The 18,999-nt window shown below is 39.1% G+C and overlaps 1 protein-coding gene across 1 annotated transcript in view; it reads right to left on the bottom strand.

The window, feature by feature from the left end:
• Positions 1–18,999, bottom strand: part of LOC124596142 (cytochrome P450 6j1-like) — a 134,642-nt gene that overhangs the window by 40,331 nt on the left and 75,312 nt on the right. The window lies entirely within an intron of this gene.

Raw genomic sequence — 18,999 nt, 5'->3', positions numbered from 1 at the left:
TCATGGTTGGATCATCCATGCCAGTCTTGTCACTAGGAGAGTAACCAGACAAAGAGTAGTCCCCTCTAAGGAGCTCCCTTCTTGGGAGTATATGGGCAGCAACCACATGGACCCTTATATTTCCTAACAGTCTCTTTTGGCCAACTGTAGCTTTCTTGACCCTGATAGTATTAGTATGCGAGATCTGAGGGTGCCCTTCATTTTCATTCACTAATCTTATCTTCAGGGATATCATTCCTCAGTAGAGGAAATCCCACCGGAATCCATAATGGTGGAAGGCAGCAGCTTAGTGGTGGAGAGCAGCAGCTTTGCTATTAGTGTACATTGGTGCCAGTCAAGATATCAGCTGGTCTGGTGTTGTGACATACATTTCAGAGTACAGCCATAGTGCCCTAAGTTGTCTCAATACTACGTGAGGAAGACAGTGGGAAACCAATTCATGCTTATTCCTCAGAAAAAAAGAACTTTAGTGTGTCTGGAAAATTTAAAGCCAAGGCCCACAATCCCCATCAGCATTCCAATGGGCAAGGGATGCTAAGAACCTCAGGGCCAGTCACGAGAAGAATAGGAGCTAGAAAAGTCCACAGCTTATTTCAAAGTGGGAAGATTCACAGTGCCATCAGAGAGTTGGAAAGACTGAAAGTTGACATCCTTGGATCAGTTAGATGTAATGGTATAATTTGGGAAATTGTAACATTAATGGTTTTTGAGTGTATAATGCAGGCAACAATCATCCATATCATTTCAATGGGGAAGGGTTCATAGTATACTCTGTTATCAAAGCAGCTGTCAAGAAATTTGTACCTGTGTTTGATAGGATCATTTTCTTACAAAAATAATTATTCAGTGCAAAACCCATTCTGCTGTGTTTCATCCAGGTATATGCCCCAAATTGTGTTGTACCATATGATAACATCAAAACTTTTTATAACCAAGCCAAGACAGCCCTGTATTTCAGCAAATCAACTGAGAATACCATGCTGATGGGCGATTTCAGTGTCAAGGTAAGCCATGGATTGCACCCTGATATAGCAGGTAATTTTGCTTTAGGGACTGGGAGTGATTGAGGTGATAAGCTGGTCCATTTATGCCAGTATGACAAGTTCAAAACAGTGAACACTCATTACAGTTGTTTCCATGTTGACTCTACACAAAACCTCAAACATTGACAAAAATGACAAGAATCGATACATCCTCATCAACAAATGATTCCAAAGTTCCAGAAGAAGTTTGAAAACATATCCTGGTGCCAATATTAACTCTGAGCACAACCTTTTGCTAACCAGAAGGGATACAAAGATGAAAAAATGTACCCCAGCACAACAAAGCAGTTGAACTGTGAGCCATAAGTCCAAGTTCCAATACCAAGACTGGATTACATCCAGCCAAACATAGATATAAACAATGTCAAAGGCACCTGAAACCAAGCCACATCTACATTGAATGAAATGAACCAAGAAAAACTAAAGGACACAGAAAGGAAGAAAAACAAGACTTGGATGACAAATGGGGACCTACAACTGATGGTTCACGGAAGAGCCTTCAACAATGAAGACTCGGTAACACACAGAGAATTGCAGAAAATAATATGGAAGGAAATACATAACACAAAGGTACCTCTTTCAAGTGCTTGAAGTTAAATAGGAAAACTGAATGCACAGTATGACTCATTTAACAAGTACAAGAAAGTATGGTAAGCAGGAAGAATTTGAAACAGCAGAGGAAATGGGTTCCTTATAAGAAAAGGTGGCAGCATCGTCCTTTGTACTGGAGAGAAACTGGGTCAGTAGAATGAATACTTTGAAAATCGTTTCAGGGACAACAGAAGCGTTGATCTTGGTGTCTGGGAGAGTGATGATTTGGATATCACAAGAGCAGAAGTAGAGCATGCGTGACATAACAATATCAAAGAATGGGAGGGCTTCAGGTCCTGACAAAACCCGCACTGAAGTACTAAAGCTACTCATGGATAAGCAGTTAAGTTGATTGCTAGTTGGTCTGTTCAACAGTATCTCTTGAAGCAGACTCATACTATATGACTAGCTCAAATCAATGTTTGCACCACCTCCAAAAAAGTCCACTCCAGAATGCTTCAGTGACTATAGAATGGTCAGTTTAGTGAGTCATACCCTCAAGTTATTCATTAAAATAGTGCATTTGACAATGTACTGTAAAAATGAGGATAACATTGGAGACTCTAAGTCAGATTCAGGATTGGTTTTGGGACTTGGGAAGCATTACACAGTTTTCACATATTGATTCAGTGATGTCATGATGCTTAGGGCTACATTAGCACTTATGTTTGTTTCTCAATTAGAAGGAGCTTTTGAAATCATTCAGTTTGTCAAACTGATGCACACCTTAAGTAAACCATGGCTGGATGGTTATGAAATCTGATTGAGTGGAAATCTCTATTGGAAACAAAGTGTTGGTTTGCATGCCATTTTTCAGCTATCAGTAGTATTGATTCTGAAAGGAGTTCACCCTTTTCTTTTCAACACCTGTTCTGAAAAGATTTTCCATGATTCTCTTGATGGAATGTATCAAGGAGTGGTGGTTCATGGAATTATCATCAACAATATCAGAGATGCTGATGACACTATCTTACTTGCAACCAGGCTGGAAGATCTGCAAGAACTGCTAAACACTGTTACCAAAGAGAGCAATATCATGGAGCTACATTTAAATATTAAGAAGACAAAACAGGTGGTTGTCAGCAGAAACTGAGATGAAATTCAGAGAACTTTTGCACTCACTAATGACAAGATCAAAATGTTTGTATCATATAAATACCTGAGGTATCTAATCAATAATAACTAGGACTTTTCTCAATGTGAAGGAAGCTCTCACTAGTCATGACAAAAATATTACATATTGATGCTAAATGTTCAACATCCTACACTATGGAGTTGAATCACTGACCCGTACTGCAGTATAGGTTAAGAAACTAGAGGCATTTGAAATGTGGACATGCCAAAGATATTAAGACACCATGGACAGATAGTCACAAATGTGGCACTACTGTGGCATACAGACAAAGATTTAGAAATTCTCAATACTATCAAGAGAAGAAACCTTGCAAACTTTGGCTACATATGTGCAACAACAAATACAGCCTGTTGCAACTAATACTTCAAGAAAAGATTGCTGAAAGACTTGGTTTGGGACACAGAAGAAGTTACTGGCTAAGGAACTTAAGTAAATGGTTTGGACTGATCACATAATCAGTGTTCAGAAAGCCATGGACAAACAACAGCCGGCCACTGTGGCCGAGTGGTTCTAGGCGCTTTAGTCCAGAACCACACTGCTGCTATGGTCGCAGGTTCGAATCCTGCCTCAGGCATGGCTGTGTGTGATGTCCTTTGATTAGTTAGGTTTAGGTAGTTCTAAGTCTAGGGGACTGTTGACCTCAGATGTTAAGTCCCATAGTGCTTAGAGCCATTTGAACCATTTTTGATGAACAACAGGTCATGCTATTGATCACCAGTGTTGAAGAATGAGGCACTTAAAGAAGAAGAAATGGAAAGAGGCTGCAGCAAAGAGATGGTAATCCTCATTGTCAATGTGAAAATTAACATGGAAGATGAGCATCATTCTCTATTTTAGTAACACATAATTACTATTTTTATCAAGTTTGTGATCAGCTGTATCATTTATTTCATAGAAGTAACACAGAAAATTATAAACTATGGGTTTTCCTGTGGCAGTGATAGCTGGTAACGTTACAAGGGTAAGCTTATTTATAAGCTTAAATAATTAGTACTGGAGCTTAATGTGGCTAGCTAATACACTCATTTAATTTCAGTTAACAAATTTATCAATTGCTTGTTTGTTATTACAAAAGCACACATATAATTCACAAAATACAACATACATACCCATAATTTAAAAAGTTGAATAAAAATGAAGATCCTCTTATTCTTCGCTACTACACTATTTCTTTGTTGTCAGACATTCACTGCTTGTTATGGTACCACCAGGACAACACTTGTGGCAGAAAGGAGACTGCGGCAACATTGTCTGCTTGGAGTCAAAAACCAAGCCAGACTGGGCCAGAGACATCACATTGGCTGTCACAAGTGAAGGGAAGATGAGGACTGGGATAACTAACTGTCCCCATTGCTTCCTCGTATAACTGTCTTATTTGGATTAGAATACAAGTGCTTCTTGGTGTAATATTTATATAGTATCTCCATAGCCATGGCCATGAATTTAACTTGAATACAAAGGTCATTATGAAACTAATACGCCTATATTTTTGTGTTAGCTTTGAGTGTCTGAGCCAGGTTGTGTTGTTGTACTACTAATTTTTGAATTTTGCCAGTAATATCCTGTAGTTTTCATTTTCCTCTGAGAGATAGTAGCATCAGGGAAAGATTCCAAAAATGGTGTCTGATTTCAAGTTACATGTAAAATAGAGATCTGTCACAGAATCCCTCACTTCTCAAGAAATTACAAGCATTGAAATCCATTGACACTTGTTAAAAGTATATGGAGATGATACACTTGATGTGAGTAATGTGACATGGTGGATACAGTGTTTCCGTAGTGAAGAAAAGGGTGTGCAACCATGCTAATCTGCTGTCCCTCATAATAAATAGCATCTCAATTAATTCATCCGTTGCCACTGGACTATGACCAAGGAATTGTGTACAGCTGAATATCAGCTGTAATGGCTTAGACAAGATGCTCACAACCATGCTAACTGCACATTGTGTGCAATACGATCCCACAAACACTTATACAAGACCAAAAATTTCATCAAATGGAAATCTGTCTAAACCTCATGGACCAATGCAAGGCTAATAGTGACAATTTTCTGAATATCATCATCAGCAGAGTGTCACGACAATGATCTGGAACCCAAAAAACATTCCAATGTGTTGCAATGTGCAAATTGTTTGACAAAGAATAAGTTAAAGGCACAGCTATCTGCAAGTGAAGTGATGTATACAGTACTCTGGTGTACCCTGAAATAACAGGGTGTTGTTTTTTTATGTCTTGTAGCCTAAAACAACTGTCAGTTCAAATGCTACAAGATTAAACTGACAGGTCTAAAGACCCCAATTTCCATATCCCGGCTCTTGAAGGAGACAGACATCTGCTTACCACTTGACAACTCCAGGCCCTTCAACAGTTTTACAACCTTGGAACTAAGTGCCAAATTTGGATGGACTGCCTTACCACACCCACCTTACAGTTCTTATCCAGTACCTTACTCTTTGAACCTGTGAAAGATGGATTATGTGACCAACTTTCCTAGATGCAGATATCTGTCATCAAAGCATAGCACAGTGGCTCACCTCAGATATTTCAGGTTTTTATGTGTGTGGTGTACAGGCTCTTGGCAACATGCATGCAAATGACGGTGACTATGTGAAAAAAGACAATATGTTGCTAAAATGTGGTGTAGCAATATGTATTGATGATTAGGAAATTGTAAGATTCTTCTAAATGGTTCCATACCCTACAGAATGCATTCCCACACTGAAAAATTGTGATCTGTCATGTTTGTGCCTGCCAGTTGGAGGCCTAGTACTTTTTGTAGGTAATTTAAATCACACACCAACCAGTAAATTAATAAAGTCATTTCCCATCTGCTGATTGCTAAGAAATTTCAGTAACCTTAAAAAAAAATAGTTAACTTCTGTATGAGGTTCAGCTCCATACTTTTGATAATTTTGGAGTTATTCAAAATTATCTACTATGTACATTATAAAACTTCCCATTGAAAGAAACATCCTAACACATTAATATATTTTTTTAATAGTTAAAGGATAACTTAAACTAAACACTTTGTTGCTAAATATTTAATTAATAGTATTTTTTGCTCAACAGTATAAATTAGTTAATGACTGATAGCGAGTTTTCAAATTGTAATTAATGTTTTCAGTTCTTGGTCATTATTATTTTCATATTTTCATTTATTCTGTTGTCAGAGTAAGGGAGGGGGTAAATTCAGCATGTATGTGATGTATGAATCTCAAAATCTGTTAATAATTAAAGAGGACTGAGGGTGTGAAGAATATACAGTGAGTCACATGGACTGGAGGAGTTTCTGACTGGTGCCCACCTCTTAATCTCAGAGTAGCACCTGCATGGAACATTCTTAATCATTTGATGGATGTATTCCCATACCTGCCTTCTCCTACAGTTTTGACCCTCTGGAGCTTCCTCAACTACCATGAAAGTTGTACCTTGAAGTTGTAACACATGTCCTATCACCCTGTTCCTTCTACTTGTCAGTGTTCTCCATATGTTGCTTTCCTTGCTGATTCTGTTTAGAGTCTCCTCATTTCCTATCAGTCCATCCAATTTCCAAATGCTTCAGTTGTCTTCTTTTCTGTTTTCTCACAGTTCATGATTAACTTCCATACAATGCTGCACTCCAAATAGACATTCTCAGAAATTTTGTCCTTAAATAAAAGGCACTAGTGGATAGTAGTAGACTTCTTTAAGTTGGAAATGCCCTCTTTGTGTGTGCTACTTCATTATTTTGTGTCCTTCTTACTTTGTCCATCATATGTTATTTTCAATTATAGGTAGCAGAATTCCTTAACTTCACCTACTTTGTGGCCATCAACTCTGATGTGAAGTTTATTGATAATCTCATTTCAGCTACTTCTCATTACTTTTGCCTTTCTTTGGTTTAATCCTAATTCATATTCTGTATTCATTAGACTGTTCATTCATTCAGTAGATCCTGTAATTCTTCTTGACCTTCACTGAGAATAGCAAAACCATTGACAGCCTTTCATCCTGAATTTTAATCCCACTCATGAACATTTCTTTTATTTCCATCATTTCTCTTCACTGTAAAAATGAAATTGTAGGGGCAAAAGACTGCATCCCTGTCATACCCCCCATTTTTAATTCGAGCACTTTGTTCTTGGTCTTACAATCTTATTATTCTCTCTTGGTTCTTGTACATATTGTTTATTATCTATCTTTCCCTCTAGCTTACTCTGATTTTAAACAGTATTTCACCATTTTATACTGTCAAATGCTTTTTCCAGGTCAACATATCTGTGGTGTCACCGCCAGACACCACACTTGCTAGGTGGTAGCCTTTAAATCGGCCGCGGTCCATTAGTATACGTCGGACCCGCGTGTCGCCACTGTCAGTGATTGCAGACCGAGCGCCACCACACGGCAGGTCTAGAGAGACTTCCTAGCACTCGCCCCAGTTGTACAGCCGACTTTGCTAGGAAAGGTTCGCTGACAAATACACTCTCATTTGCCGAGACGATAGTTAGCATAGCCTTCAGCTACGTCATTTGCTACGACCTAGCAAGGTGCCATTACCAGTTTATATTGAGGTTATAACATGTACCGTCAGGTGCGATGTACACCAATTGTGGATTAAAGTTAAGTATTCTACCAGTTACGTCCGTTTTTCTAAGTTCTCATTTCCTTGTAATGTTCCAGACCTGACGCCAGCCTGCGTGAGCTTAACGTGTGCCTTTCGGCTACCGGTCATAGTGGATTGGCTGTCTGGCCAGTCCACTACAATATCCTACAAACGTGTCTCAATTTTTCTGAATTGCTCTCTGGTCCCTTTAACTTTCCAAAAGCCGAAACGATCATCGTCCAACAGATCCTCAGTTTTCTTTTCCATTATTCTATGTATTATTTGTGTTAGCAACTTTGAAGCATGAGCTGTTAAAGTGATTGTTAGACAGTTTTCATGCTTATCCACCATTGCTATCTTTGGGATTGTCTGGATGAAATTTTGCTGAAAGTCTGTTGGTAAACCTACATTCTCATCAATTCTACCCATCAACTTAAATAGTTATTTGGTTGCCACTCCCCCAATGATTTCAGAAATTCTGGAAGAATGTTATCTATGTATTCCACCTTATTTTATTCCAGGTCTTCTAAAACTCTATTAAATTCTGACTCTAACATTGGATACCCCATGTCTTTCATACCAACTCCCATTTCTTCTTCTACCACTTCATCAGACAGTTCCTCCCCCCATAAAGGCCTTTAATGTATTCTTTTCACTTATCTGCTGTCTTGTCTGCATTTTACAGCAGAATTCCTCTTGCACTCTTAATATTGATGGCTTTGCTTTTAACTTCACTGAAAGTTGGTTTGACTTTTCTGTGTGCTGTATCTGTCTTTTGGACTATTACTTCTTTTTCAATTTCTTCACATTTTTGCTGTAGCCATTTTAGTTTAGCTTCCTTGCACTTCCTATTCACTTCATTTTGAGTGATTTACACTGCTGTGTTCCTGGCTTTCATTGATCAAATGAAGAATTTCTTCTGTTACCCAAGATTTCTTTGCAGTTACCTTCCTTGTAGCCCTACCTATATTTGTTTTCCAACTTTAGTGGTTGCTCTTTTTAGAGATGTCCATTCCTCTTAAACTGAACTGCCTACTGTAGTATTCCTTATTGCAGTGTCTACTACCGTAGCGACCTTCAAATGTACATCATCATTCCTTAATAATTCAGTATCCATCTTCTTTTCACATTTATTTTTCTTAATGATTCTCTTAAACTTCAGGCTACTTTTCATTATTACTAAATTGTGATCTGAATCTACACTACTGGCCATTAAAATTGCTACATGAAGAAGAAATGCATATGATAAACAGGTATTCATTAGACAAATATATTATACTATAACTGACATGTGATTACATTTTCACGCAGTTTAGGTGCCTAGATCCTGAGAAATCAGTACCCGGAACAACCACCTCTGGCCGTAATAATGGCCTTGATACACCTGGGCATTAAGCCAAACAGAGCTTGGATGGCGTGTACAGGTACAGCTGTCATGCAGCTTCAACAAAATACCACAGTTCATCAAGAGTAGTGACTGGCATATTGTGACGAGCCAGTTGCTCGGCCACCATTGACCAGACGTTTTCAATTGGTGAGAGATCTGGAGAATGTGTTGGCCAGGGCAGCAGTCGAACATTTTCTGTATCCAGAAAGGCCTGCACAGGACCTGCAACATGCGGTCGTGCATTATCCTGCTGAAATGTAGGGTTCAGCAGTGATCGAATGAAGGGTAGAGCCACGGGTCGTAACACATCTGAAATGTAACGTCCACTGTTCAAAGTGCCGTCAATGCGAACAAGAGGTGACCGAGACATGTAACCAACAGCACCCTATACCACCATGCCGGGTGATACGTCAGTATGGTGATGACGAATACATGTGCATTCACCATGATGTTGCCAAACATGGATGCAACCATCATGATGCTGTAAACAGAACCTGGATTCATCTGAAAAAATGTTTTGCCATTTATGCACCCAGGTTCATTGTTGAGTACACCATTGCAGGCACCCCTGTCTGTGATGCAGCATCAAGGGTAACCGCAGCCATGGTCTCCGAGCTGATAGTGCATGCTGCTGCAAACATCATTGAACTTTCGTTGTTGTCTTGCAAACGACGCCATCTGTTGACTCAGGGATCGAGATTTGGCTGCACAATCTGTTACAACCATGCAGATAAGATGCCTGTCATCTCAACTGCTAGTGATACGAGGCTGTAGGGATCCAGCATGGCATTCTGTATTACCTTCCTGAACCCACCGATTCAATATTCTGCTAACAGTCATTGGATCTCGACCAACGCGAGCAGCAATGTCGCGATATGATAAACTGCAATCACGATAGGCTACAACCTGACCTTTATCGAAGTTGGAAACGTGATGGCGTGCATTTCTCCTCCTTACACGAAGCATCACAACAACATTTCACCAGGGTACGCCAGTCAACTGCTGTTTGTATATGAGAAATCGGTTGGAAACTTTCCTCATGTCAGCACGTTGTAGGTGTTGCCACCAGTGTCAACTTTGTGTGGCACTCTGAAAAGCTAATCATTTGCATATCACAGCATCTTCTTCCTGTTGGTTAAATTTTGTGTCTGTAGCATGTCATCTTCATGGTGTAGTAATTTTAATGGCCAGTAGTGTATATCTACTCCTGAGTATACCTTATTATCCACTACCTAATTTGGAGTCTCTGTCTCACTAAGCTTTAGCTGGAAACTTCTCCTGTCTGTAAGCCCTTTCCAAGTATGCATCCTTCTCTTGTGACTTTTTAATGGTGTGTTAGCTGTTATTAGCAGGATTTTATTGCATAACTGAAATAGTCTTTCTTCTCCCTCATTGCTACTACAAAGCCCATATTCTACTGTAGCTTGCTTTTTAGTTCCTCCCCTACTGCAGCATCCCAGCTCCCATGATTATTAGAGTTTCATCTCTCTTTACATACTGAATTACCCCTTCAGTGTCTTCATACACTTTTTATACATCTTCCTCTTCTGCTTGTGATGTCATAATGTACAACTTGAGAAAAAGCTGAAATCATTAAAATTGAACAAAGCTCCAAGGCCCGATGGAATCCCTGTGAGATTGTATACTGAATTTGTAGCTGAGTTAACCTCTCTTCCAACTATAATCTATCGTAGATCCCTCAAACAAAAAACCATGTTCAGTTCTTGGAAAAAGCACAGGTCACACCTGTCTACAAGAAGGGTAGTATAAATGATCCACAAAACTTCCATCCACTATCCTTGACATCAATTTGTTGTACTATCTTAGAACATGAACTCAAACATAATGAGGTATCTTGATCACAATGACCTCCTCTACTATGGATTGTGAAAAAATCAATCATGTGCAACCTGAGCCAGCCGGAGTGGCCATGCGGTTCTAGGCGCTACAGTCTGGAGCCGATCGACCGCTATGGTCACAGGTTCGAATCCTGCCTTGGGCATGGATGTGTGTGATGTCCTTAGGTTAGTTAGGTTTAATTAGTTCTAAGTTCTATGCGACTGATGACCTTAGAAGTTAAGTCGCATAGTGTTCAGAGCCATTTGAACCACTTGAAACCTGACATTTGATGTAATGATAGCTTTGGATCAAAGCAGACAGTTAGATGTTGTATTCTTTGATTTCTGGAAAGCATTTGATGGAGTGCCACTCCTATGCTTAGTGTGAAAAATACAATCATATGAGGTATCAAGTGAAATTTGTTACTGGATTGAGGACTTTTTGGTAGGGACAATGCAGCATGTCATCTTGGATAGAGAGTCATTGTCAGATGCAGAAGTAACTTCACATCTGCTCCAGAGAAGTATGTTGGGACCTTTGCTGTTCATGTTGTATATTAATGACCTTGCAGACAATATTAGTAGTAACCTCAGACTTTTTGGACATGATGCAGTTATCTATGATGAATTAGCATCTGAAAGAAGTTGCATAAATATTCAGTCAAATCTTGATAAGATTTGCTTTAAATGCTCACAAATGTAAAACTGTACACTTCATAAAATGAAAAAAAGTAGTATACTATGACTATAATATCATTGAGTCACTGTTGGAATCAGCCAAATTATACAAATACCTGGGTATAACACTTTTTAGGAATATGAAATAACATAGCTTCAGTCATGGGTAAAGCAGGTGCAGAATTCAGTTATCAGTAGAATTCTGGGAAAGTGCACTCAGTCTACAAAGGAGATTATTTACAATTCACTCATGGGACTGCTTCTAGAATATTGCTTCAGTGTGTGAGACTGTACCAAATAGTACTAACAGGGGATACTGAATGTATACAGAGAAGGGCAACATGAATGGTGACATGCTGGTTTCATCCATGGAAGAGAGTCATAAAGATACTGAAGGAACTGAGCTGGAAGATTCATGAATAGGTGTACAGTATCCCGTGAAAAATCCATTAACAAAATTTCAAGAACCAGATCTAAATGATGACTCTAGGAATATTCTAAAATCCCCAACCTATCACCCACATAGGGATCATTAGGATAAAATTAGAACAATTACTGCATGTACAGAGGCATTCAAACAATCATTCTTCCCATGCTTCATACATGAATGGAACCAGAAAAAACCCTAACAACTGGGACAATGGGATATACCCTCTGCTGTGCACCTCATGGTGGTTTGCAGAGAATATATGTAGATGTAGATATAAGTTACCTGAACTAGAGCTGTTAGCACTTGTTGCTGTTGATTGAGATGAGAATAATCCTATCACTGTTACAGTAACTTACCCCCTACCCTAGCTACCTTCCTATTCATGATGAAATCTACTCAAATTTCACCATTTCACCTGCTGTTGATATTACTTTATATTAGTGTGTACTCATTTAATGAGAAATTTTATCTTCTTTCCACTAAATCTAGCCTGAGGTTTGCATCTCTCTTTTCAGATTTTCTAGTGTCCCTATTACATTTAGACTTCTGAAATACCACACCCCAACTCATAGAATGTCACCCTCTTGTTGGTTAGTCAATCTTTTTCTCATTTTCATCTCCTTCTTGGGAGTATGCTCATAGACATCTGAATGGGGGCTAATCCAGAATCATTCGCCATTAGAGAGATCATCAAGACACATTTTCAGTTATGGGCCACTTGTCCTGTAGGTACATATTAGTAGGATATCACTGCTGGTACGAGCCAACCTGCATATGACCTTTGGTGTCATATTACAGCTGATGCAACTGTGCATGTCATATCCAAGGTCACTGTTGGCTAATGTCAAGGTCACTCCCACCCTTCCCCTCTCCCACCTCGACTTTGATCCCACCCAATAGTGATCATTTGATGTCCATATGCAGTACTGAAAGAATCATCATGGGGCTCTATAGCAGACATTAGCTAAAAAGTAGGAGGAGACTGAAAGGAAATATTTATTGATCAATCATTAATGTAATTACTGCTATTAATATGTTTGATTATACTTATTTTTATTCTTCTTCCAGCAGTGCAATGGACCACAGCTGAAATACAGCAGCAACACACAGATAGCCTTCCAGGTTTATCACACCTGCTATCATTTGAACTATTGTGCATAGCCACTGGAGTTTTCTCAACTCAAAGAGCCTCAGCTAAGTCCCTTGAGAGTACTGTTATTTGCCAACACATATAATTTGTGTGTTAGTGGATCTAAATATGTGAATATAGACCTTGAACCTGACAGTTACTCTGAAGCAGTGATTGCGCTAGAAAATGTTAAACATTTTGGTGCTGAAGTGGATCTGTCTGAGCAGTATGAGGAATTGAGTACAGAAGAAGATGGCAGCATCTAAATCCATCTCACCCACCAAATAATGTTCATACGTTTGGGAGGAAGGTTTCAATAGTTGATATGTCTTTAGAAGATGTGCTTTAATTAACTTCAGGGAACACATGCCTTTACATAAAACAGGAAAGTGTTGTGAATTTCAGTGATCTATACTGTGCACTAATGATTGCTATAGGCAGACTAACATGCTGTCATCCATAAGTAAGAGCTGAAAACTATGATTTTGTGGACTATTTGCATGAGAACAGTGTAAATATGAAGAAATTAGAACTATGAAGTATGCTGAAACAGAATTCATCTATGGTATTTCAATGTATGTTGTGGCACTTACTGGATTGAATGCTATACAAGATGAATTGAAACCATGTAGAAAGCAACTGTTTGTCCCACCCCAACCCAATCCTATGGTTCAAATGCACATAAACATATCACAGGTAGTGTTCACATGCCCAAGTCACTGTTGGCAAGATGCACTGAGCAGTGAGGCTGCATGCAGCATGTTGATGGGGTGGATCAATTAACTCTTCACCATGTGGCACCGCTGTTGGAGCCCATAAGGTGGGCAGGTAAGTCTCACCTGCAGGGTGCAAAGGAATCCCCACCCCCACCAGATCACCCCAGACCACCAACCCACCAACTAAGACCTGCAGAGATGGTGTTGTAACACAGCAATTGCCGCATCCTTCTCACCTGATCCTGCTCTTCAATGCTGTAATAGCCACCAGCCACAGCCAGCGTGTGTTTGACTGGCCACCTCAGAACTCACCTTGAAATGTTTGGCCCACAGATTCCTGTTTTTTTACATTGCAGTTTGATACTGAACTTTATGGCTGATATGTAAATGCATCTATTCTTGTAGAAAAGATATGTTCAATGCAGATGTAACAGCGCATTGTGAGTAACAATTAACTTACTTATATATATATATATATATATATATATATATATATATATATATATATATATATATATTTTTTTCAAATTAATTTCATCTCCTCTAATCATTTGTAAGGATTAGGTTCTTATCAAAATAAAATATATATATATATATATATATATATATATATATATATATATATATAAAAAAAAAGAAAGATGATGAAACTTACCAAACAAAAGCGCTGGCAGGTCGATAGACACACAAACAAACACAAACATACACACAAAATTCTAGCTTTCGCAACCAATGGTTGCCTCGTCAGGAAAGAGGGAAGGAGAAGGAAAGACAAAAGGATATGGGTTTTAAGGGAGAGGGTAAGGAGTCATTCCAATCCCGGGAGCGGAAAGACTTACCTTAGGGGGAAAAAAGGACAGGTATACACTCGCACACACACACATATCCATCCACACATACACAGACACAAGCAGACATTTGTAAAGGCCTTTACAAATGTCTGCTTGTGTCTGTGTATGTGTGGATGGATATGTGTGTGTGTGCGAGTGTATACCTGTCCTTTTTTCCCCCTAAGGTAAGTCTTTCCGCTCCCGGGATTGGAATGACTCCTTACCCTCTCCCTTAAAACCCATATCCTTTTGTCTTTCCTTCTCCTTCCCTCTTTCCTGACGAGGCAACCATTGGTTGCGAAAGCTAGAATTTTGTGCGTATGTTTGTGTTTGTTTGTGTGTCTATCGACCTGCCAGCGCTTTTGTTTGGTAAGTTTCATCATCTTTCTTTTTAGATATATTTTTCCCACGTGGAATGTTTCCCTCTATTATATTCATATATATATATATATATATATATATAATGGTTTTAGAATGAAATTTTCACTCTACAGCGGAGTGTGCGCTAATATGAAACTTCCTGGCAGATTAAAACTGTGTGCCGGACTGTGACTCGAACTCGGACTCCCGAGTTTGAGTCTTGGTCCGGCACACAGTTTTAATCTGCCAGGAAGTTTCATAAAATGGTTTTATTAAAAATGTTTTTTTCACTTCTTTTGTGTTTATATAACTGAAAATAATTGTTTTACGAGCTTTAAAGGTGCATATGTACATTTTTGTAAAATTAATAAAAGGTTGACTTATACACAGCAGTGAAAATAATTTTCGGAGAATTTTTTGAACTTTAAAATAAGATGATCTACACACAATTTTTAAACCAATGAAACAGTGTATCCTCTTTAATCATAAAAATGTTTTATAGTTTTTAAACTGAGAACTAATATATATTATTTACATTTAAAAAAGAAAGATTGTAGAGACACACTGTTTCCCATGCTAATACTAATAGAATCTAAAATACCACTACCATGATTTTTTTCTGTATGTACAGTTTTTAGTGTGTATGTGTCACACACACACACACACACACACACACACACACACACACACACACGTGTGTGCAGTTTCAGTCCCTCTCAACTGACTTTCAACTGCAGTGCAGTATGTACCTCATAACCCCCCCCCCCCCCCTCCCCCCACCCTGCCCACCCTCAATGCTTGGTGTGCTTGGCACTTGCACATATTGGGTAATTTCTATTGCATACCAGATGCGACCACGCAAAGCATTATTTATTCCCCTTTCTGGTATTCAGGACATTAATACATGCCCTTCTACCCGCAATATATTTGGAAGAGGGATGAAACTGGAACCCCTATTAAATGGATCAAAGACATCCTACCGCACATCAAGATGGGGTACATGGCTGAGCACCTTACCAGACCCTCTTTCTTGCACTTTGGAAAAACAGCTCAGTACGATGCTGTCCATAAAATTTCCTTATCACTCCATAACTGACTCACTCCCTGATATCACACCATATTTCCTCAAGATTAATGCCTTCATTGGGGGTGTGGCAGCTCACAGTGCAGAACTGCTTTGCACCTGATGGTGGGATACTGCAGGTCATTGATGAGTTCAGGAAGTTCTCTTTCCAACACTGTTCAGCAAGTATAAAGGAAGGGAGCCAGATCTCAATACCCCACATTAGGGTTATCAATGAAGGATCGCAAGATCCTATTCCCGAAAATACCAGCAACTACAGAGCAGTACAATCCATTGTGCCATGTACCTGGTGTTCATTAACAAGGTGGGCAATTGGACTGATGTCGCTAGTCCCAGGGTACTGCCATGATGGTGGCAATGTGGTCAACTGCAATGCACAGCTAATGTAGCATTCCACACCAGGGTGACCCCAATGACAGTGTCTGTGGTGTTTATAGATGCCAGTTTGAAGGTAAAGGCTGGGGTGGTGGGATTGCACAAGGTGTTTGAGGGGATCAGTTTGATAGTTTGGGCTGGGATGATGATAAGTGCATCATACTCGGTTCTGGCCAAAGAGTTGCAAGTCCTCCTCCATAAAATGCCAATACTCACATAAAAAGGAAGAAAAAGCAAGACTGATAAGTATCACACACACACAATAGACATATACACGTGTCATTAATAATTATAATAATTTCTGATACTTATATTGTGGTTCTCCAACACTAGTAAGTTATTTTAACTACTCATCATCATTCAGCATATTACATGTATATTCCAATATTTTATGGTCCAATTGGCATTTACATGTGCAACTATGTTCCCATCAAGTGCATTCAGAACAAAAACACACAGTTAATATTGCATGCAAGCATAAAATTATCTGAAGAAGACTTGATATTACTTACATATCCAGTCTCCACGATCAGAGCAAAACTCCATGAACTTTGGACTGAGAATTGTGAATCTCAATCATGTATTACAGTATTCAGATCATTACCACCTTCTCTCAAATTTTCTTTGAGGGAAGCCGTTGTTTGATTGTTGAAGAGTAGTGATGATATGGTTGGAACCAAATTGTCAATCCCGCGTCCGGCCATCCTGATTTAGGTTTTCCGTGATTTCCCTGAATCACTCCAGGCAAATGCCGGGATGGTTCCTCTGAAAGGGCACAGCCGACTTCCTTCCCCATCCTTCCCTAATTCGATGAGACCGATGACCACGCTGTCTGGTCTCTTTCCCCAACCAACCAACCAACCAAATTGTCAATGTCGACAACACACAGCAAATGGACTTGCTTACTGGTGCCATTACCACTAACAAAGTCAGACTGATGCTTCATATTGATACAGCAATCAATGCTCATACTGAATTGGAACTGGAGCTGATCAGCTCAGTTTAATTACAGATGAGGCAGCATGTGTGTACTGACTTGTGGTATATCACCTGCTGTGCACATGATTGCATCTTTTTTTTCTGCACACCTCAGCAACAGGATCTTGGTGGGACACCCCACTGGTCTTGGTGTACATATGTTGCAATTTTTCACAGATGTTGTGTTCCTTCATGTGCTGCATATATGTGTGTCATGATATGTCCCTTTGAACTTGAGATGTGGTGTCGCTGATGTAAGCGAGCCTTGTGGCACATTGTCTGAACACTTGAGGGAGTGGTGGATGTCTGTAGCTATGCATAGCTTGAATACTCATCCTATAAGTAATGAATGAATAAATACATGCTTTTAAAAGACAATATCACTTATTGAGAACCCAGAGTGGTTGGACATAGAGAAGGAGTTGGAGAAGAAGAAGAAAAATTCATTTGCTGAATGAGGAATGTACATCAGTTCACAGAGTAAATGGTTGTAGCCTTTAAGTATCATATACAGAGAGACTTGCATGAGAACCTGGTTGCAAGCAACCATTGACTACTGCTGCTTTTGATATCTTATAGATGAGGTGTCTAAAATTATATCTCCCATCCTTGATGAATCACATAGGCAGTATGTGATGATAGAAACAGTTGGAAATAAATATTCATAGTTTGAAAAGACAATACCATTTATTGATAATCTAACTTAAAGGTATTTGTACATTTTCTGGGACACACATATAATTTCTGCTGTTGTCATTATACATTTGTTTCAGTCTTTCAACTGGAGGGTGGCTGTGCTCCTCAAGATTGCTTATTGATACACTCTTGGAGACATCACACAGCCACAACACTTTTTCACAGCATTTGATGTAAGGTATGCTGTCTCTATGATCACAGGTTTGGAGTGATGTAACCATATTTTTGTGCGATGCTCCTGCATCATTACACCATTTTCAATGATGATATTGAGTCAGCCATGCAATAGTTTGAGAAATCTTAGCAGGATGTACTGTACTAAACAGTCTGGGCAAAGTAACAGTTGTGTAATACTTTGTTAATACTTGTCCAGCTTTGGGAAACAGTAAATAACATACCTTTAAACACGAATTGTTCAACTCATTGTAAAATCCCTGTACATCCACAATGATGTTTGCACTGTGAGATGTCATTACGAAATATGTTGCAAATTGTGCAATACCTCTACATTTACACTATACATTGTACAATTCCTGTGAGAAGGGAGTAGTTGATTTGTGCATTTGTGCAGTAATAATGCATTCACTACTATGCCTGGAGGGACACTTTGTGATGGCTGAAAATCAATGCATATGTCTACAGTTCCAGATTTTACAAGCGCATTTTGCTTCAAGCTGTCGGTCACAACTATGGCTGCTAATTCTTAAGACTGAGCGTGCATCCCAATTTATTGCCCTCATAGTAAGAAGAGCAAAACTTTGCATATGTACTGTACAATAGTTGTATTGTCAGTATCCTAGCTGAATTGTAAGCTATCATATGGAAAATACTTGTGTTTTAGCTACACTCCAGCACTTGTTAGCTTACAGCTGCCAAATACGCTTGATTCCCCTCCTGTCTTTTGCAATTCTGGAATAATAAATCAAAATGTTTCCAGTTCAACAGATGTCTAAATTGTCCGTGTTTGTCTGGATGTCACTAGAAGGGTTGGGCACTTGTAAAGTTCTCATGATCAGAAAGATTCAACAAATGTAAAAGTTTCAGTTCCTCTTTATCTGATACTGAAATAAGAGGCACTATCCACACCAATTTATCCAGCATAATTTTATTTTCTTGTCACACTCCTGGAATGCATGAGCTATTGTCC

This window comes from Schistocerca americana, chromosome 2 (assembly GCF_021461395.2).
Source record: "Schistocerca americana isolate TAMUIC-IGC-003095 chromosome 2, iqSchAmer2.1, whole genome shotgun sequence".
NCBI lineage: Eukaryota > Metazoa > Arthropoda > Insecta > Orthoptera > Acrididae > Schistocerca > Schistocerca americana.
Note: the sequence above shows the minus strand (reverse complement) of the source record. Positions and strands in the feature narration are given on the sequence as shown.